We start from the raw sequence: 22,833 nt of genomic DNA, 5'->3' as shown, positions 1-22,833 counted from the left end.
GACTGAGACCTTGTGCAAGAACTGCCCGGGAGAGACCAGTCAACCCACACAACCATGAGACACAAATTATTTTTAGGCCGCTATATTGTGGAATGGTTTTGCAAAATTAGATAACTGGAACAGAAAGGAAGGTCCAGGCTTAGTTTTTTTGAAATGCTGAATTTGAGATGTCTACATGTCATGGAAGTAGAGACATCCTGCAGACAGATGGACACATAGTATTGGAGCCCCAGTGAGTCATCTTCTTACTCATGAATGCAGTGCTTTGGTCAAACAGTGCATTGGCCCCTGGGAATGCCAAATGCAGTAAAAACAGACCTGGACCTCATGAACTCAGTCTGATAGAGGAGGGAGTGAGGCAGATCTGTGCTATGATGCCAGTGATCAAGCCCAGAGAACTACAGGGAATCAGACAAGAAGCATCTTGATGCCTTGGCAGGGAAGGGGGTGGGGGGTGAGGGATGCAGAAAGGATTCTTCTAGAAGAGGACTGCTTCCGCCATTTTTTTTTTTAATTTTTTTTTCAACGTTTATTTATTTTTGGGGGACAGAGAGAAACAGAGCATGAACGGAGGAGGGGCAGAGAGAGAGGGAGACACAGAATCGGAAACAGGCTCCAGGCTCTGAGCCATCAGCCCAGAGCCCGACGCGGGGCTCGAACTCACGGACCGCGAGATCGTGACCTGGCTGAAGTCGGACGCTTAACCGACTGTGCCACCCAGGCGGCCCCCGCCAGTTCTAAAGGACAGGCACGTGATCTCAAGCATGATGCTCCTTAAGGAAATAAAGATGTTGACAACGGGGGTAGTAGGGCTATTGATGAACGCCATCATTTCCAGGAACTGGAGGCCAATAAGTAGGCAAATTGCACTGCCTTGGCAACTGCTCCATTAGGTAATTCATGTATTAATCTCCGAAGGACACAGAAAGGACCCTGCCTACATTACTTTAAAAGCTATCAGAAGAAGAAAATAAATTAAAACAAACTGTAAGATATGATATGCAAATTCATGTACTCATTTGTTCATTTAGCATTTTCCAAGGTCATGTTTCATCCCAACTCCCCCTGTACTAGTTATTCTCTGACAAAAAAAGATATGAAAGCCACAGTTTTGCTTTTTGGGAAAAAAGGTCTTTATTTTTATAGTTCAAAAAGTGCTTGGACTTTATAATCACGTCTGAAGTAGACCCAACTATTCCCATTATGTAGATATTAGTACTGAAAGTCAGGAAGACTGAGTGACTATCCCAAAGTCACTACCACAAACAGCAGGATTTAGACTCAAATACAATAATCTATTCCTCTTACCACAGTTGCCCCTTGTTTTGAGGAGGTTCCATGGGAGCAGACATAGTAAAAGTGTGAAAAGACCGTTGGAAAACTGTGTGATCAAGTGAAATGGCCCAAGGAAAAAACAGGCATAGACATGGGATCTGATGGAGGAAGGACTATGAATGCCACCTTTAGTGGCAGTGAGTTTTGAGCTAGATTTCATGTAAAGGGATAAACTTGTTTCAGTGGGGAAGCGGAAAATGTGTGGACCACAGAGGCAGCAGTGTGGTGTTAGTTTAGCGGGGAGGAACCAAGGAGAAACAGCTCCTGCGATGTAATAGTTACTTATACCCATGGTTCTCCACTGGCGATTTTGTCCTCAGGGGACATTTGGCAATGTGTGAAGAGATGTGTCATTTTTACTGCCGGAGGAGGGGGCAGTGCTACTAGCATCCAGTGGGTAGAGACCAGGGATGCTGCTAAAATGTCCTACAACACACAGGACAGTTCTCCACCACGAAGAATTCTCTTGACCAAAATGTCAATAGTTGGGAAACTATACAGGTTGAGAAATCCTGACCTACACATATTTACCCCATTGTGTTAGGGCTTTCAAGAGAAATAGAACCAACAGAGTGTGTGTGCAGGTTGATGGTCACTCCTGGGCAGTTCTCGCACAGGGTCTCAGTCAGGTATAATATATAGAGTATATATGCGTGGGTCTATTGAGAGAGGACTTGACTCATGTGACAGTGGGGACTGGCAAATCTGAAATCTTGAGGGCAGGCTGGAAATTCTGAAAGGAGTGGAGGTCACAGTTTTGAGTGGGAAGACACTCTTCCCTGGAGGGGAGACCTCAGTCTTCCCTTGGAAAGTCCACCTGATTCAGAGGAGGCCATTTAAATTATGGAGGGCAAGTTGCTTTGCCCAAAGTCCATTGATTTAGAGGTTAGTCACGTCTTCAAAATCTCTTCACAGTAACGTCTTGATTGGTGTTTGAGCAAATATCTGGGCACCAGAGTCTTGCAAAACTGACATATATAATTAATCCATCACACAAATTTAACTCTCAAAATCCTATGAGGCAAAGATTTTATCCTTGTTTTACAGATGAAGGAAGTACAAATAAGACCTACAGATGGCCAACAAACACATGAAAAGATGCTCAACATCACTCATCATCAGAGAAATTCAAATCAAAGCCATAATAACTTATCACCGTACACCTGTCAAAATGGCTAGACTCAAACAGACAGAAACAAAAAGTGTTGGCAAGGATGCGGACAAAAAGGAACTCTCTTGCACTGTTGGTGGGAATACAAACTGGTGTAGCCACTGTGGAAAACAGTATAGAGTTTCCTGAAAAAATTAAAAACAGAAGTCCCATATGATCCAGTAATTCCACTACTGGGTATTTACCCAAAGAACACAAAAACACTAATTTGAAAAGATGTACCTATATTTATTGCAGCATTATTTACAATAGACAAGATATGGAAGCAACCTAAGTGTCTACCCACAGATAAATGGATAAAGAAGATGTGGTATATACATGTAGCAGAATACTACCGATTCATAAAAAGAATGAAATCTTGCCATTTGTGACAACATGGATGGACCAAGAGGGTATTATGCTAAGTGAAATCAGTCAAAGACAAGTATCATATGGTTTCACCTATATGTGGAATCCAAAAAGCCAAAAACAAAAAGCAGAAACAGACCCATAAATGCAGAGAACAAACCGATGGTTATCAGAGGGGAGGGGAGGTTGGGCAAAATGGGTAAAGGGCAAAGGGAGACACAGTCTTCCAGTTATGGAATGAATGAATCACAGGAATAGAAGGCACAACATAGGGAACATAGTCAATTGTACTGTGATATGTGGTGACAGATGGTGGCTACACTTGTGGGAAGCATAACATAATGTATAGGGTTGTGGGGTCCCCATATTGTATACCTGAAAATAATGTAACATACACACACGTAAAGGAAAAAAAATAAGGATGAAGGAAGTAAAATTCAGAGAAGTTAATGAATTTTCCCATAGTTACACAGCTAATACTACTAACAGTTAACATATTTTGAGCACTGTGAGCAAGTGTTGTGCTAACAGCTGTTGTTAATCCAATTAAGATAGCTGCTATTTTCAATCATTTCCATTTAATGGACAAGAACATGGAGACAGAGAACAGCAATGTAAATTTCCCAGAGCCAAATAATTTTCAAGCAACAGAGCGAGGATTTGAAGCCAGGCAGTCTGCCTTTAGGTCCCATACCCTAACCTGTGTTCCTCACACAGAATTGCCAGGGAGGCCAACTGAAACAAACTGTGGGGCCCCATCCTGGAGACTGAATCAGTACGTCTGGGATGGAGCCAAAGATCTGCATTTCCAATCAACTCCCAGGTGAATACTAATGTGGCATGCCTGGAGACCTGCTTTGAAAATAACCATGCTCAAGTACTATGCTTTAAAAAAAATTTTTAATGTTTATTTACTTTTGACAGAGAAAGAGAATGAGAGAGAGAGAGAGACAGAGAGAGAGACTGTGCACGTGCGCACAAGTGGAGGAGGGGCAGAGAGAGAGAGAGAGAGAGAGAGAGAGAGAGAGAGAGAGAGATACAGAATCCAAAGCAGGCTCCAGGCTCTGAGCTGTCAGCACAGAGCCCAATACGGGGCTCAAGCCCATGAACTGTGAGATAATGACCTGAGCCAAATCCGGACACTTAACCGAGGGAGCCACCCAGGCGCCCCTCAAGTACTATGCTTTAAAGGACAATCAGGACTGGACCAAAATGCATGCATGCCTCAAACATTCCCAAGGCCCTGCTATAGACAAGTGCAGTGGTTCTGGTCACCAATTCATACGTGTGTGTATATTGGGGGGTGTGTTTCACACCTCCAAATATTCTCTAATAACAATTGGGTATCCTACGATCCAATGCAATTCTGATACTATCCACCTGGAAATCATCTCGGATCCCACAGGTTAAGGACTCAGTCCCACAAAACTCCCCCATGCCACCCCTACTTCAGATGCCCATGGCAAGTCCAACTTGTTACCTGTGCTTCTGACCAACTGGCTACACATCAGAGGTTCCCATGACCCTCTCGTGGGATCAATTAATTTGCTGTCATGGTTCACAGAACTCAGAGAAACATTTTACTTACTGGATTGTCAGCTTGTTGTGAAAGGATATAACTCAGGAACGGCCAGATGGAAAATCACCATAGGGCAAGGCACGGGGGGAAAGGTAAACTTTAATGCCTGCTGTGAATATGCCATTCCCCCACCATCTCCACACGTTCAGCAACCGGAAGCTCTCCGAACCCAGTCCTTTCGGGGTTTCTGTGAAGGCTTCATTATATAGGCGTGGTTGATTAGGTCATTGGCCATTGCTGATTGGTAAAACCTCCAGTCCTCTCCCCTTCCAGAAATCAGGGGGTGGGGCTAAAAGTTCCAACCCTCCCTTCAGTGTTGGTTTCCTTGGCAACCAGCCCCCATCCTCAGGTGCTTTCTAAGAGTCACCTCATTAACATAATTGGGGCGAGTCCCTTCCCACCAAAATCCAGTGGTGGTGGAAAGGGATTCATGAATAACCAGGCACCATTTCACCTTTGCTGCTCAGGAACTGAGGACAAGAGACCAAATATTATAACCAAAGAAGCTCCCATTGCTCTTATTGCTCGAGAAAATCCAAGGATTTGGGGGGCTGCGAGCCAGGAACTATAGATGAAGACCAAAATACATATTTTTTATAAGTCACAGTATCACACCAGGTAACAGAGATAAAACGATGACAAGCCAGTCATGGTCCCTGCCATCAAGACTGCTCCCAGGCCTGGAAGATAAGTCTGTGTAAACAGAAGGAGACCAGGCTTTGATGGGGCACCCTCCTAGGGGCAGAAGGTGCTCCCAGCAGGGGCCCCTCCCCTGGGTGTGGGGTCATGGAGGACATCTCACAGGAAGCAGATGGCTAAAGTGAGACTTGATGTAGAAGCAGGAATTAGGAGATTCTAAGGGGGAAAGGAAGTGTGTCCAAAGCAGGGGGCAGCGACTAGCACACACCGGCAGAGGTCCAGATGGGAAGGAAGGGCTCGCACATTTGTTGAAACAAAGGTAGTTCAGCAAGTTAAGTCACAAGATTTTGCCTATATCTCCTTGGCATATCATCATACAATCTGTACATCTTCTGTGCTTCATTTTCTTCATCTGAATAATAGGGATGAAAGCACCGTATTTCTTGGATTCAAAGTGCACATTTATCCCCCGTTCAAAAATCCATGAAATCAGAATGCTATTACTATAGATTTGTACACTTTCTGGTACATTTCCCCTTCCTTGAAAGCTTTTGGGCAACTGATGGTGTCTCAGAAATGAAGAAATGTGAGTTACTTGTACCTCACATACCTCCTAGGGCTAAGAAATTACAGACTATCAAACGAGATTAAGTGGCTCTCAGCCCAGGTTGCAATTTAGGATCACCTGGGGAGATTTTCAACTCTACTGATGCCTCGGCTCCATCCCCAGGAATCCTGATTTAACTGATGCAGAATAGGGACCTGGTGGGTATTTTTCGAAACCCCCGGTGACTCTCATATGCAGCCAAATTTGAGAGCTGATACGCCCTTATCCTACATGAGGGGCCGGCAAACTACCACCTTGAAGCCAAATCTGACTCTCTTTTGCCAAATAAAGTTTTACTGGCACACAGTCATACCCATACACTGACATGTTATCTCTAGCTGCTTTTACACCACAATGGCACAGTGGAATGGTTACAGCAGAAACAGCGTGACCCACAAAGCCTAAAACGTTACTCTCTAGCTCTCCACAGAAAAAGCTTTGCCAACCCTTGCCCTACACTGTTTGCTACTCAAGGTGTGGTTCTTGGCTGAGCTGCCTCAGCATGACTGGGGGCTGGTTGGAAATGCTGAATCCCAGCCTTAGAGAATCAGCCTGTAGTGGAACAAGATCCCCAGGCAGTTTGTGTACACATCAAAGTTTGAGAAGCCAAGCCCCTGCCCATTTGACTCCTACTTAGGCCTCATCCTCTAGGCCTTCCTTGCAATACTACTTACGCAGGGAGGTCCTCTCCTCTCCTTATAGATTAGCTCTCCTTGGCGATTTTTCTCTCTCATGGCATCTTTTTCATTTTCTTCATAGCACATCATCTCAAATCTGTGACTAAATGTTCATTTGAGTGTTTATCTCATTCATGTTTGGCCTCTCACTAGATTGGAAGCCTCGGGAGGGTGAAGTCTGGGTCTTGGGACAGGAGAAAGTGCTCTGAAAGGTACAAAGTACATTGAGTGCTGCTTCCAAGAGAGAATAATGAAAAGAGAAAAGGTAATGTTGCAAGTAGCTTGATGGGAACGAAGAGAACCGATTACTATGCAGACCAGGAAGGGTGCAACCTAGAAGGTCCTGGATGATGAGCAGCTAGTAGAATTAATTTCCTCTTTTTGTATTCCAGGGTTAAATATTAGTATTCAGTCACACAGAAACACTGAAATTCTTTGGTAAACCTCTGCAGACCAAGGATCCAATTTTACCAGCTGTTCGTTAAATGAAATATATATATATATATATATATATATATATATATATATATATATATACATACATGTATCTTGGGACTTTAATTAGAAAGGCAGCAGTCCAAGGATGTGATCATTGCTTGAGAAAGTTACATTTCAGGCAGCTTTTCCCTTCCAAGAGAACCGAGGAAACTCTTAATTGCATCCTATTCTTTCTTCCCTCTTAATCACAGCTTGCCTTATCTGATTTATTTTTTCAAAATGCCCTTGGGGAGTGAACATTTTTGAATGGCTAACTTTTTATGTGGAGATTATGCACACCAGCTGCTCTTGTCTAAGCTTTAGTGTCTTTCAAAACAGGACACAGGTCAGATGGCTTAGGATGACCAACTTTGGGTGCTACGTATAACACTAAGAGTGGGATAAGATCAATGGTTTTCCTGGAGAAGAAAACAAGCTCAAAGGAGGAAAGAAGAAATGTCACAAACGCACGTTGCCTCCAAAGAGTCTCAAAAGTGATTAGAACAATGCCTGCCTCAACAGACAAGTCAGCCGTTGTGGATATTTGTAGTACATTTTGGGAATCCCTCCCTCCCCAAATGAAAGAGCATGGTGTTTGGGAGGGGCTCTAGTGCAAGAGGGAAAACAACCTGAATGAGGAGTGTGGAGACATAGATTCTAGTCTGAGCTAAGAAACCTTAGGCCAGTCCTTTATTATTTAAAAAAAAATTTTAATGTTTATTTTTGACAGAGAGAGAGAGCGAGCATGAGTGGGGGAGGGGCAGAGAGAGAGGGAGACACAGAAACTGAAGCCGGCTCCAGGCTCCGAGCTGTCAGCACAGAGCCCAACGCAGGGCTCGAACTCACAGACCTGTGAGATCATGACCTGAGCCGAAGTCAGATGCTCAACTGACTGGGCCACCCAGGCACCCCCTTAGTCCAGTCCTTTAAACTTAACCTCTCAGAGACTCATTTTGCTCACCTGTAAAGTAAGGTGATTTTAGTATATTTACCCATTCACTTATTTATAGGCACAGTGTTAGGTAGTATGTAGGCAAAAAAAAAGTAAAACCAGACATGGTCTTTGTCTTCACGGATCTTCCAGTCCATGGAGAGAGTTGTTTTCGAAAGAGTTACATCAAGTGTAAAATTACAACTACGTTACACATTGTAAAGAAGAGATTTCTCTGAGACTCCATAGCTGGACCATCAGTTAGTCTGGTCATAGATTCCAGATCTAACCACTTCTTACCACCTCCCACCACACCCATGCCTCCATTGCTTCCTGTTGCCTGGATTACTATACTAACAGATCTCCATGCTTTGACCCTTGCCCTTCTTCATACATTCTTCACACAGGAGTCAGAGTGATCTTTGAAGGCCACACATGAGGTCAGTATCTCCCTGATCAAAATCTCCCACGACTTTCCATCAGGCTTAGATTAGACTCCCATGCCACACGTATGGCTCATGGGCTCTCCATGACACTGGCCATGCCCCACAAGCTCCAATATCATCCTCTTCACTCTGCCTCTCGTGCCCTTCACTCCAGCCACACTGGCCTCCTTGCTCTTCTTGAATATTCCCAAGTTGTGTCTGCTTGGAAACAGCCTTTCCTTTCCCCTAAGGCAGCCTCGTTTCATTCCTGTGTTCACTCAGGTCTCTGCCCAAATGTCACCTCCTCAGAGAGGCCTCCTGACCACCCCATCCAGGACAACCTCCCATTTCGCCAGAGCCAGTAACTGACCCCCTAAATAACTGTTGCTTTTTGTTTTGTTGTTGTTGTTGTTTTCCTGGCGTTTAACACCACCTGGACGTTCTTTGTGGACTTCTTTATTGTTTATATCCTCCCTGGAGGAGGGACTTTGTCCACCTTGTTTTCCATCACCTAAAATAAAGCTTACACATGAAAAGGTACTTAATGTATTTTTGGATTATTATATACTGTGATGAGATATAATAGGGGAAATTGATAACTCAGGAAAGGCTTCCTTAAAGGACTGCTGTTTAAGCTAGTATCTAGAGGAATAGTGAGAATTAACTCAGGGTGTGGTGCTCCAGAAGGGAGGAAAATTTGTGTAAAAGTCCTGTGGTAGGAAGGAGAACGGAGCGGTCAAGGATCAAAGGAAGTCCGGTATGAATAGAACACAGAGCAAAGCATGGTACCTGATAAGGCTGGAAAAGAACTGGCCAATGCATGGCTTTGCAGGATCTGTCTATGATTTCTGTCTTTATCCCAAGATCAGTGGGAAATCATCAAAGAGTTTTAATTGTGGGGAAGGGTGGGGGAGGAAGCAATCACTTTGTTTACAAAAAAAAAAAAAATAGCTGAAATGATTTAAAGACCCATTTTTGCTCTGAAATTCTAGGATTCTATGAAAGTCAAACAGCAAAATGAGAATGGACTTTTGAAAATATTAACCAAAGTCAATTTCAGTGACAGAGAATAAAGCTACTGAGTTTTGTAGCTATTCAAACATCATCTCTTTGGGACTTTATGTTCATGCTGAGTTCAGCACTCTCCCTTTCTTCCCTCCCCTAAAAAAAAGAGTCAAAATTTCTACTTACCAGTGAAAATATGATTTCTGAACTATTATTCTAACCATGCAGGGATCTAAGTTGAGCATCAACAATGGAAGCTTCTAGGCTTTTGAAGCACACATTTTTTTTTTATATATACTTTTTTTTGACATTTTTGAAGCACACATTTTTTAGCTTACCCAGCCAAATAGGTAACAGTGTCGAGGACTGGGTTACCACATCCTGAATTCAAATCCTCCACTAGCTAGTAACTGATGCACCTTGAAACCTCAGACCCTCATCTGTGGGTCTGGTATGTTACTCACTGAGTTGTTGCAAGGATTAAATGAGATAATATATATAAAGTGCTTAATAAGTGCTGAGGCAATTGACATAACGCCCTCGGTTTGGAGTAGTCAAAGATCCGGCGAGTGAACCCAGAGCCATCCATCTCCTTCTACTTGGGCTGGTTCTGGCCAGGTCACCTCTTGCTTACTGGCTGAAGCTGGTGACGTGGCTACAGCTCTGAGTGCAGGGCACATGGCTCCTTTCTCAGTGAAGAGGTTAGCAGGTATGCAATGTATGAAATCACAACCTCTCTTTCAGTGTCCAATGCACTATCCAACTCATTAACTTTTACAGCTGCTGATTGAGATGACAATGGAACACCTATGCCTAATTGCAACTCTCTCCCTGAAGAAACTGAAAGAATAGATGGGGCACTGAGATATAAAATAAAGGAAGAGATAAATGAAAACCCTCAAGTTTTAGGGAGAAAACAGACACCTACCTAAAGTATTTTACATCTAGGGATACATATTTATGGATTTATGAGGCGGGTTTCTAACGGACAACACCATCAACATCAATTTACCTATTATTCTTAGTATAATGGCTGTTAGTTACAAATGACTACATGTGCCCAAATTGTTGGGATATGTGGAAACAAAGCAGGTTTACAAACTGTGTGTTGAAGACAGGCAGAGCCCTCCTGGCTGGTGAGCTTGAAAGCATTTGCTACAGACCTAAGTAAGTGTGCCAAAGTTGTAACTTACCAAATAATACGTAAAAATCTTTAAATTGTGCTGATAGCTCCCTGAGGTGCTATTACTCTAATTTCCAACACAATTATGTCTTTAACTCACTCCCCACTAGTAAAATCTAAAAAGTTCTTTGCCTTAATCATTGACCAGTACAAATCCATTAATTTATTTAGTACTTGCCTCTACCCAGTTAAATCGCCTACAAGCATGCATCAGGGTTTGTGAACATTTTCATGACAGGTCCCGGGGGGCCCAACAATTAGGCACTTACTGGTGTTATAGGATCATGAAAATAATCATGGAAAAGGGGGGGAGGGATAAAGAAGGAATTGCAGTTGGGAGTCGTTTTCTAAGGCAAAGCTCTTGGATAAAGCTCCTCTGGTTAGAAACTGGATTAATGGCATTAATCCAGGGAATACAGATGTTGAAGCTTGAGGATAAGGATTGTTTGGAAGAAACTATGTGAAGGAATTAGATACCATTATATATTATTATGTCAATTTCATTTCCAAAAACACACTCCATGCACAGTTTGAAAGGACATCTGACAAGCAGGATGCTTTTGGCTAAATAACACTTTCTTTCCACTGGGTTTCACTCAAAGCCCTTATAGCAAAGTGGCCTTTTAACTTATACCTCCTGAAATGTGGCCTTTACTGTCTCAGAACACCACAGGGTCAAGAAGCATAGTACTTATAAAAATCTAGGTATTCAAAGGAACTATTATTTACTGAGGGTCAACTATGTGCCAAAAACCAAATATCCATAATCTCATCAGGTCTCCCTAATCATCCTGTGCTTGGATATGGTTTTTACTTTAGATGAGGAAAGTAAAGTTCAGAGAGCTTAAGTGACCTGCCCATGATCATCAGCTAGTAAGAAACCTAATCTCAGCTCATCTATTCATACAACAGATATAGCTACTAAGTGGCTAGCTCTGAAGATAGCTTAGTGAACATGAAAGACGAAATAATCACAGTTTAGTTGAAGAGCAGTATGACTGGAAGCCTAGGGTACTGTGGGAACCCAGGGCAGGGTACCTCCATACCAGAGATGGTCCAGTAATGCTTTCTCAACGGATAGACATATTAGCTGAGACTTCAAGGAAGAAAAGGAGTGGGCCAGATTCAGAATCTAGAGAACACTGTGCTAGGTAGGGGGAATCCAAATGCAAATAGCAGGAGGTGGGAGAGAGCAAGGTCTTTTTAAAGAACTTGTGGATAAGGAGAGAAATAGAAAGGCATGAGAAAGGAGAAGTAGATAAAGTTAGACTGTGGGACGATTCTCAACCATGGTAAGGATTTTGGATTTTATCCAAAGGCACTGGAATAAACAGAGGAAAGTACAGGTTTCAGGAAGCTCACTAAGGCTGAAATATGGGGGCAGTAGGTGTGCTAGAAGGTAGTTGTTGTCTGGGGGAAAGAAAGGATGGTGTTTGGGAACTAGGAGCACAGGTGACGGGAGATTTTTTGGAAATGAAATTGTTAGGACTTGGAGATTGATGAAATGGGACTATTGAGGAGGGCTGAGAGAAGGACAGGGCTTCAGGGCTACTCCAGAGTCTTCTGGTGGAGCCATTGGGTTGTGCCATATGTAGGAAGAGGGGAAGGGTGTGGGTAAGATAGTAAATACCATTTGGCACTTGTTGGGTTTGGAGTGGAAGACGTTCATGTGCACTGTGAGCAGTGAGATATCTGGGTCTGGAGTTCTGAAGAGAGATCTGGCTTGGGGGGATGGATTAGGAAGTACCTGGCAACTGTATGGATAATTTTATATGTCAACTTGACTGAACTAAGGGATGGGGAAACATTATTTCTGGGTATACCAGTGAGGTGTTTCCAGAAGAGATTAGTATTTGAATCGATAGAATGAGTAAAGAAGATCACCTTCCCCAAAGCAAGTGAGCATCATGCAATCCATTGATGACCTGAATAGAACAAAAAGAAAGAGGGAGGGCAAATGTGCTCTTTTTGCTTAAGTTGAAACATCCATTTACCCCTGCCCTCAGACATTGGCACTCCCGGCTCTCAGGCCTTCAGTCTTGGTCTGAGTTACACTACAGGCATTCCTGGTTCTCTGGTTTACAAATGGCAGATTATAGGACTTCTCAGCTTCCATAATTGTGTGAACCAATTCCTATAATAAATCTCCTCTTACATATTTCTATGTACCTAACTAATGATCTGGTTTCTCTGGAGAACTCTAACACAGGAAGCAAATGGTGACCAAACCTGAGGGAGAGATTGAAGCACCCAACGGAAATATAGAGAGGGCACTTCCATCTTTACAGAGCATGTATTTGAGTTGCTTCTCATAACCAGCAGAATACACTTTTTCTCTAATAATGGGGTCACCTGAGTCCTTACTAATATCTCCCTCCATGCCCCCACAACATAGCTCTCAAAGGGCTGACAGGAATCCAGGACTGGGTCAGGAACAACAAACTAACTGTCCCAGATACAAGTGAACTACCAGTGGCTAGGGACAAAATTCTGTTCTTTAGTGTGGAAATCAAGAATTCCATTCTTGATTCAATTTTTGGCTAGAGTGGAATCTATAGTATACTTCATACCTAAGACACTGCATTTACTGAAATAGCTAACAAACTTAGGGTAGTTAGCTAACAAGATTAGGGTAGTAATCTGCTTTTGCCAAAAGCAGATTCTGGACTAGAATTTGTGCAATTACTTTATTTAGCAAGTGATCTCTGGAAGCACTGGTAGAGGAGCAGGGGAGTGAGACAGAGAAAGAAAGGAAGCCAATGTAGAATTAGTAGTGGACAGATAGGTTGTCACTCTTGGCAGCTGCAGCTCAATCCCTTGGGCAGAACCTGTGGAAGAATATACAGGTCATACCTCAAGGGCTGCCTTCCCCAAGAGAGGAGAAAGCTGGGATAGTCACCAATATACATGTGTTATTGGGTGAGGGGTTGCTCCCAGGGGTGTTAACTCCCAGGCCCTTCTGGCCTATTCCATGTGACTCGGGCATCCTCCCAAGGCCAGAGAAAGCCCTCAGGTCTTCACAGGTGCTTGATGTAAGAATCCTGCAGTGTTTACCAAAACAATGAAAGTAGAGGGAATGGGGGGGGGGGGGCTGTTCTGACGTCATCTGCTAGCCAGTGGAGAAAAGCCTGGACCTGAGAGAAATCTGTTCCAATGTGTAACATCATCTTCTTAGTATTATAGAGTCTAACTGTCCCAGAGAAGTGTGAAAGTAAATGTGCTTATAGAGTTCAAACGACACATGCTGGCTCTGGTGGGGTGGGGGGACCAAAAGATGGCACATGGGCCACTTGACACACTGTGGGATTATTTTCCACCAAATGGTAATAGTCAAATGTGACTATGACTCGCTCATGATCTTCAAAGTGCTATTGTATTTGGACTCATGTAATGGAGACTTTTAGTCAGGATTTCTTGCCAAACATTAATCAACTTGTTTTTAAAGAACTCAATAAGTGATTAGCTTATGGTTTTTCAAGCCAACACAAAAATCTTTGCCAACTAAGTCTGGCAAAATCTTTCCTCTCTAAAGTCTAGGATACAGTACTTAGAGCATTGCAAAAACATTTTAGAGTCAAATCAATACCCAATCCTTAGTTGTAAATGGTTGGAGAATGGTTAAATGTATATTTATTATGTCTTTGTGACTCGAGGAGAATGTTGAGGCTTCCATTCATAATACACAGTTAGTCTGCATGCTGTATCTTTCTTCCTTCCCCTCCACTGCTTGAGCATTTGGGAGAAAACTTTCTACTCGTGGCAAAATTAAACCAGTAAATCTCCTTGAACTTGTTATTTGGAAACATAAAAAGTATTCGTTTTTAGGTTTATCTCAGTCAGTGAAGACAATTCATAAAGGTCAGATTTATAGTCAGTTGCTTTTTACTTTAGCAAAACTGTCTCAGAAGCTGAGACACAAGCAGAGGTTATGCTGCCTCCTTAATCTCGCCTGAGGTTTTGCATGTTAGTGGATCTCAAAGGGCAATGGCTCCAGATTTATACAAGATGCATACTTCAGCCAGACTTTTGAAATTTTAGGTGATTCATTTATCACTTATTTATTGAGGATGTACTAATGCCAGGTACTGTGGAAGCAAGCGTTAGGGATGCTGAGAAACATAAGAGATCTTTTCTTGTGCACATGGTTTATGTTAGTCAAACAATGTCCATTTTTACTGGTTCCCTTCCAAATTCCTCTGCCAGGGCCTTGAGATCACCCCAAGAAAAGGCAAGTTTGGAAGGAGGGAGAAGAATCAAGACAGGATGTGAGACCAAGTCTCTCTATTCCTTCATTAAAGAGTCTGGCCTTCAGTTAATTGCTGTTTTGTGAAGAAAAAAAAAAAAGAAAGAAAAAAGAAAAAATGTGCCTTTTTAATATAGATAAATTTTAAAAAATGTTTATTTTTGAGAGAGAGAGAGAGAGAGAGAGAGAGACAGAGTGTGAGTGTGGGAGGGGCAGATAGAGAGAGGGAGACACAGAATCCGAAAGAGGCTCCAGGCTCTGAGCTGTCAGCACAGAGCCCGATGTGGGGTTCAAACTCTGGAACAGCAAGATCATGACTTAGGCCAAAGACGAAGCTTAACCGACTGAGCCATCCAGGAGCCCCTATCCTCTGTGCCTTTTAACTCTCCACTCCCTTAAAGAACTTCAGGTTGAAGTGGGGTCTTTATCTTAAAATTCTGAAAAGCAGAAATTGCCAAAAACAGAAAGGTATTTTTGTTATCACAAAATCACGATCCAAAGAAACTGAAACACTGAGTGCATTTCTCACAGCCTTCCACTTGCAGGAACAATTTGACTTCTCTAGAAAAAGTTTCCTGAAATTGTAAAGCATAAGATACGAAGACATACACAGTGAAATCAGGGTAGGAACAACTCTCAAACATCTCTTTCAGAACAGCAGCACCAGGACCTAAGTGACAGGTCTTTCCTTAAGTGATCTCTACAGATTGGAACACTTCCAGGGGTAAAGGGAGATTGCAATGTTTGGCGAGTAACACGTTTCTATTAATCATGTGTTATACTCCATGGAAACAAGGTATTTCAGTGAGGTCAAAACATGGAGTAAAATTGGGCTCAACATTAACTGAATTATTTGGAACACTTCTATTTGCTTTGATCTTTAAGTGTTACCATCATCATCACTGCCACTTTCATTTACTGAGCACTTACGTCTGGCATTGTCTAAGGATCTTCTTTTTCCCACACATCCATGTGAGGTAGGGAGGTATCACTGTTCCATGTGACAGGTGCGAGAAGCCTCAGAGAGGTTAAATGAATGTCCCGACTAATCTGAAACTTGAATCTAGACCTGTTTCAGAGCAAAGCTAAACCACTTCCTACTTTAAATAACAAGGACAACATCAAAAAGGTCAGGAAGAGAGGAAAAAAAGATATTGGCCAACATCTGATCACCCTGGAAAAGTCTTATATTCATGATATTCATAAAAGTAGTATAGAAAACCGAATCTTCATACTTACTTCTTGGGACTGTAGAGGTGATCATTCTTTGTTCACAAAAACATCCCCATTGGTCTGGACCACTTTTATTTATTTACAGAGGGTACAGGTAGCAATCACATATTTTTCTGAAATTCTAGTAATGGGGATATTTACTGACAGGGAATTTTTTTTTTCAGCCATTTTAAGACTGTTTCAGACATCAGACTGCATACAATAGTACATACATAGATGAATAAATAACACACCAACTTTTATTCACGATTCTTATAATGTAACCTTCATTTGGTGACTTGGATTAGCTGTTCTTAACATTGTCTATGCAAATAAATAAATAAATCTTTTCTTTACAAACATCCAATGATTCAAACTTTTCTGAAATTCCAACTATCTTAAGGGAATAGGAAAAATGGAAAATGCAAGTATTTATATTTAACGATGGTCTTTTAAAAGAATCACAAGAACATTTAGTAAAATTAAAAGGCTTTTACTACTTAAAAAAAAGCTGAAGATCCTTCAGTGGGTGTTTCACATAAAGCCTTTTATGTAAATCATAAAGTTTGATTTCACACTGCACAAGATCTGAAATCACATGGACTTCCAAGTGCCAGAAAAGCCTTCTTTTCAGGTTTTCTTGGGCACTTCTAATATTTTGGAATAAAATGAGGGAGGAGGAAGGAAACTGACAACTTTTACAAGGAAAAAAATTTAACGCTTTAAACTTTAAAAGTTTTTTTTAAAAGTGTTTTAAATCACTTTATGCAGACTCTTTAGGATTTTTATGTTAAGTGATCTCACCTATGGGGACGCTGAACAGTAAGTTTACATTGTAACTTCAAAATGGCATCCTTGAAATTCTCGTATTAAAAATACTGCTCATTAACAGATCCTTCCTTTAAAAAGCAACATGACTGCTGATTCTGTAACTATAGAAATTCTTAACAAAGGACTTCTAATATTCTTGTATCTCAAATCTTAATGATTTCTGCCAACATCTCCGATATTCCTTATCAACATCACCACCCCTCGCCCCTACCAAAACTTTTCCCCCCACTGGCAAAGATCATCTTTAAATATCTCCATAGAGTAGATGCCTAAAAGGAGAAATGAGAGATTTTCACCACGAAAGGAAACAGAAGAAATCAAGAAGAAATCACTTTCTCCTTCCAATGTTTTTCCCTCTTGCAGCTTGCCTCCTCCCCTCAACAAAATTATTTGAACATTTGATATTGAGCCAGGTAGTTGGGGTTCCACTCACTGCAGATGTTACTAAGCATTCATAAATGGGTGCATTTTTTTCTTCTTTCTCCCCTTCCCTGAGACAACAATAAAAAACCCAACCATCTTTAATAAATTTGGATGAGGTATACAGAAGCAAAAGTACAGACTGGGTCTGCAGACTTAGGAGGGACTTTTTCCCGACCCAGGCTGGTTAACCTCATTCACCCCTCCCCATAGTCCTGGGTGCCCGCCACACACCGGCCCCTGTGCTGGGTTTGGGGACAGTGTAGGGTCCCCAAGGCACCTTTCGGGCTTCAAGGCGCATGCGTGTGCAGTGGGGGACAAGGGGCCCTGAGCAAAGAGTGACAGCAGAGTAGGCTGTATGTTTGCCTACAGAGGGATGCAGGAAACTAGAAGATGGGGTGAGAAAGGATAACTGCTCTGAGGATGTGAAAAACGCAAGGAGGCGATTCTGAGTTTCTGAAATTCACTTCTTTCCTTTTCACCACAATCTTCACGCAGCTCCCTCTCCATCTGGCTGGTCCCTCCCCTGCCACTACTAACCACTTGCAAACGGCTTCAGGACTTACCTCGGGGCACTCAGCCCTGCACTTGCCAAGCGCTGCGTGGGTTTCCTCCGCGCGCGCGCGCGCGCACTGAGCGCACCGAGCGCACCGCCGGGAGCGCCGCGCCGAGTGCCGCCGACCGCGGGGGGACGGCGGGGGCCTCGGGAACTCGAGAAGGAACCGGCGACGACGCGGGCAGCCTCTCGCCTCCCGGTGTCCCGCAGGCGGGCGGCAGCTCCCACATCCCTCCTTGCCGCTATATAAACGTTTCTCCCCGCCCCGGCCCGACCCTTCCCCGCCCCGGCGGCCCCGGGCCCAGCGCACGTCCCCTGGGAGGGGGGCGGGTGACGGAAGCGGGAGTTGGGGGTTAGGGAGACTGTAATTGCCCCACCAACTTCTCCCCTGCAGGGAACCTCGACCCTCAACTCTAGACCCGGGGAGGGTACTGAGGGCGGGGAGATTGGGGCGTTCACCGTGCGCGCCTTCTCTGCGCCCCGCGGAAGGATAGTGCGCGAGATCGGAGGGCAGAGAGACTGCATTTGTGCTCCTACTGTGGGAACTGTCGCTTGGCGGCTTTGTCTGTGTTCTAGGGTCTTCCTGAAGAAGGCAGGGGCTAGCGAGGAAGCCCCAGAGTCTTTGGACGATGGGAACTTCCTCTTGCCTGGGAGTGGAGTCCAGCTGCTGCGCGGCCCCAAGGTTGGGGGTCGTGCGCCGTCGGGGTGCTCAGAATTTGGGGTCTCGAGAATATCCTTGACTCTTTTCGTCTGCTGACTTTTTGTTGCTCACTGTGCATTCCTTTATCCATTTATTCGTTCATCAAATATTTGAGCACCTCGTTTGTGCTAGTAGGTGCTTGGGATACAAAACCAAGTCTGGTTTTTAGCTGGTGGTCTCAGTGGGGGCCAGACGTGGAAACAGGAATTGGGAATACAGGAAAGGGGATCTACACTCAACCTTGGAAGGCCAAAAGAAGCTTCTCTGAGGAAATTAAGTCCAAACTGAAAACTGAAGAGGGAGCTAAGCATAAAAGCAGGGCAAAGAGGGTCCCAGACTAGTGGGTCAGCACCTGCAAAGGCTGAGAAGAGAGAGGGAGCACTACCCTCCTTCTGTGGAACCAAGAGTATTTATTGTTTAAAATCTTCTGGTAATGGTCATCCTAAGTAAAGAAAAATTTTAAATTTAAAGAATGGTGATCTTGTAAGTCGTAGAACTGGCACCCGAATGCAAGCAGCCGGGTTCTGGAGTTGTCTTTTATAGCATGGACTGTCAGCCTGGCAGATGTGACAAGTTCGAAAGAGAGATTGTTCCCACGGGATGAGAATTCTTCTGGAATCTGAGGCAAAACTTCAAGTCTCAGACCATCACCAATTGCAACTTTGGCCAGGCCATTAACCTCAATTTCTTCCCCAGTGGAATGTAAACAGCCAAGCACTTTCTCATGTGCCTTATTCAGTGCCCTGGGTCAGGAGACTTCATATTCTGGTTCACAGACATGGCAGAGCAACACCAGGACAGGTGACTTCAAAACCATGACTCTTCCAAGAGTCCTTTGGCTTCAGTGCAAGGGAAGCTGGGAGAGCATTCGAACAACAGCAGAAAGAACAAACATTGGAACATCTCAAATTATTACTTATTTTACCTAAAATGAGTAAAAGTAAGCAATTCAAGTTTTCATATTCTCATATAGTGTTATTATTTTAACAATAGGCTTCAAAACACAAGTATATTTTTCTTATTCTGGGTCATTATTGAAAATGGCAGATGTAATTCCTGGTGGCAGGGTTTTTAGCCAATTGCCAGCCCATCCCAAGCTAGTTTTGAAAGTGTACCCCATGTACAAAAAAATGCCCATTCTATTTTAGCCCTATAGAGAATACCAGTCTGATAGAAAAGGCAGCTGGGAGTCACATGCCTGTGATTCATGGCCCAACCAGGATCAACGATCACATCAGTTCAAAGGAAAGGCTTGATAGCACTGCCTTAACAACAAGCCAAGTCCACCCGACATCTTGTTTGGGGACATCTGAAATCACTCTGTCTTCTGTCCTGGATCTTTTGATGTCCAAACTAATTTTCATGACTGGATCAAACTTTGACCATCACCCAAAGAATTAGGTTTCCTTTCACCTTGACTACAGCAACAAGGCAGAGAAAGAAGAAAGGTCTTTGAATCTTTTTTTTTTTTTTTTCTTTGAATCTTATAAATGCAGGTGGTTGCCTAGACTGGACTTAGTTTTAGCCATTATGCAATCCTTGATTTCCAGAGAAATGATAGTCATCATATGATCAATGATAAAGAAGTAGCCAGTGTTCTTTGCTAGATTTCTGGAGCTTCTTAAGGAGCATCTGTAACTTCAGATTCCACTTCAGTGGAAGTGTGGGTGCCATATGTACTTGAATGGGCTTTTGGAGCCCATGATACCCTCATCAAAACTGGACATTAATTACATCAGAAGACAAAGGCAACAATTAACCTAAGCCATACATATGAGCTGGTTTGCCATGACAGTGTTGGGACTTTGGGAGCCTTGTCCATTCATACTTAGGACTTTTGTGAAGTGATAGAGGTATAATAGAAACTAAAAGTTTGCAAAAAAGTAAAAAATAGAGTAGAAAAAAATTAAAGAAAAATATTTTTAATAAAAATAGAAAATAAAATAAATGTTTTCCTCTTTCTGTATTCAAGAATAAGGAAAAGAAAAAAAAAAATGAGTATTTGGACCAGCAACCAGAATGAAATGCGATTGAAATTACATCCAGTTTCCTCCAGAAGTCAAACTATGAAGCACTTTATAGCCCGTAAACTAAGCAGAGGGAGAGACTTGTGGTGTTGCTGAAGAGCGAGGTTGGCCCAGTGGGCAGGGCTTAGTGTAATGGCTCTGTTCTCCACTAGATGGTGCTGCTTAGCTTACTGGGGTGGATTGTTGTGGTGCGTGTAGGTATGTATGCGCATGCCCGGGAGGGGTGAAAATGGCGTTATCCAGATACCCAATCTCTAGCATCAGAACTCTGTGCTCTCCCTGACCAGTGATCAAGCTCCCCTCCTTTGTATCCTGCTTCTGTCCACTCCCTGCTTCTACACTGTCGGTGACCAGACTGTCAGGCTGCCAGGTGCTGCCTCCCTCCTGAGTTTTATCGCAGATGGGGTTGTGTTTCCCAGCCCCTCACTTCTGAGGGACTGTGGCTTTGACCCACTCTGACCCTCTGGGGGAGGGTCTCGCTGAGAAATGGCCAGGTGCCGGCCCATGCCCAGGAATACTTGCGAGACTGTGCTGCTGCTAATGCTGAGACTGCGGCTGGGCGCCAGTCCACCCCAGAAAAAGTCCACAAGGTCATGTAGCAGCAGCATTTCAGGGATTATGGCAAATCACAACACACATCTGACACCAGGCTTCACCCTTAACATCCTTGCTCCAACACCAGTGAATGTGGCCATTCTCCAGGGTCTGCTGGGACCTTGCCTGTGGGGAGTCTGCATTGCCTCTACCAAATGTCCTCCAGCAAGGGAACCATCTCCCCCCATGTGGCCCGAGGGCCTCTTGGACCTCCCTCTCTGCTCCTGGGGATTCGCCCTTCCCACAAGAGCACCACCAGGCTCCTTGCCCTCTGCAGCTTCTCTCTCCCAGTTCATCTCTTCATGCCACGTACCTGCCACGTTCTGTCATTCAGGTTGTGCAGATTGTTGTGTTAATACTCAAATCAGTTTTCTAGGTGTGCAAGATGGTTTAGTATTGATCTGGCTTCATTTCAGGGAGAGGGATGCAAAAAAAACCTTTCAGGGGCACCTGGGTGGCTCAGTCAGTTAAGCTTTCGACTTCAGCTCAGGTCATGATCTCACAGTTCCTGAGTTCAAGCCTCATGTTGGGCTGTGTGCTGACAGCTCAGAGCCTGGAGCCTGCTTTGGATTCTCTGTCTTCCTCCCTCTCTGCCCCTCCCCTGCTCATGCTCTGTCTCTGTCTCTCAAAAATGAATAAATGTTAAAAAAAAATTAAAAGAAAAGCAAAAAACTTCCATGCTGTTCCACCATCTTGGTCCCTCTGGATTTGAGCAAAATCTTGAGTGAAGATGAGAAGTATGTCCTGAGAGATAGGAAGGAAGAGTCCTCCATGTGCTAGGAACAGTCAGTACAAAGACCCTGAGGCAGGAGCGTGGCTGGTGCATTTGAGCAAAGGGAAGAGGCCAGTGTTGTTAAAACTTGATGAGAAAAGGGAGGAGTAAAACAACATGAGGTTAGAGAGGTCATGGGAAGGGGTCAGTCCATGGGGAGCAATGGAGTGTTTTGAGCAGAAGAGTGATATGGTATGATTCCTGCTTAAAAGGATAAAAGACCCTAAGGGATTGAAGCAGAGTCCTAGGAAATAGCTGACATTGAAGGGATGGGCAGGCGAAAAGATTGTTCAGGGCAGTGGAAATGTTACTAAAGGGTCAGATCCAGGTGATCCTAAAGATGTTAAGACCTTAGGAAACTCCAGGAAATGATGACAGGTTGTGCAAGAATGGCCAGTGAGGCAAGAGGGAACCAGAGATGAGCCCTCTTTCAAAGCCAGGGGAGGGTAGTTATATAGAAAGAGATTCCTAGATGGTGCCAAGTGTCACAGAGAGGTCAGGAAGGAGAAGCTTGGGGTGAATCTTTTGGATTTGGCAGTGCATGCAGCCCTATGGCTACTGTTATTGCAGTGGGGGGAGGGGTTGGAGTCAGAACTTGGAGCCCATAGAGTGAATGAGAAATGAATGTGTTGCAGGAAAGCAGATTCTTCTAAGAAATATGGCAGAGAAAGAAGAGTTAGGGTTGTAACTTCACCAGGGACTGATACTGAGGGAATGCTCATCTTATTAAAAAAAAAAAAATTTCATGTTTATTTATTTTTGAGAGAGAGAGAGAGAGACAGAGCTCGAGAGGGGAAGGGCCAGAGCGAGAGGGAGACACAGAATCCGAAGCAGGCTCCAGGCTCTGAGCTGTCAGCACAGACAGCTCCCGACGCGGGGCTCAAACTCATGAACCGTGAGATCATGACCTGAGCTGAAGTTGGACGCTTAACCGACTGAGCCACCCAGGTACCCCGATGCTCATCTTATTGAAGCATAGCTTTTCTCTCTTGCAGACAAGTGAAGAACTTCTGTGCTCATCAGTAGACCCAGAATAGGAAGAGGAGCATGCAGAAGATGTCCATATTATAGGAGTTTGGAGTCTGCACTTTTCAAGGTTTG

At 43.6% G+C, this 22,833-nt stretch overlaps 1 protein-coding gene across 1 annotated transcript in view; it reads right to left on the bottom strand.

Annotated features, from left to right (window-relative positions):
• The window catches only part of COL6A6 (collagen type VI alpha 6 chain), a 173,830-nt gene extending 155,951 nt beyond the window's left edge, over positions 1–17,879 (bottom strand). Inside the window, 1 exon segment of the mRNA XM_025913831.2 lies at positions 17,650–17,879. The gene's annotated coding sequence lies outside the window, so the exon portion shown is untranslated.
• Positions 17,880–22,833: the final 4,954 nt, after the last annotated feature.

Source organism: Puma concolor, chromosome C2, assembly GCF_028749965.1.
Source record: "Puma concolor isolate L17-30 chromosome C2, mPumCon1.1.hap2, whole genome shotgun sequence".
Taxonomy (NCBI): Eukaryota; Metazoa; Chordata; class Mammalia; order Carnivora; family Felidae; genus Puma; species Puma concolor.
Note: the sequence above shows the minus strand (reverse complement) of the source record. Positions and strands in the feature narration are given on the sequence as shown.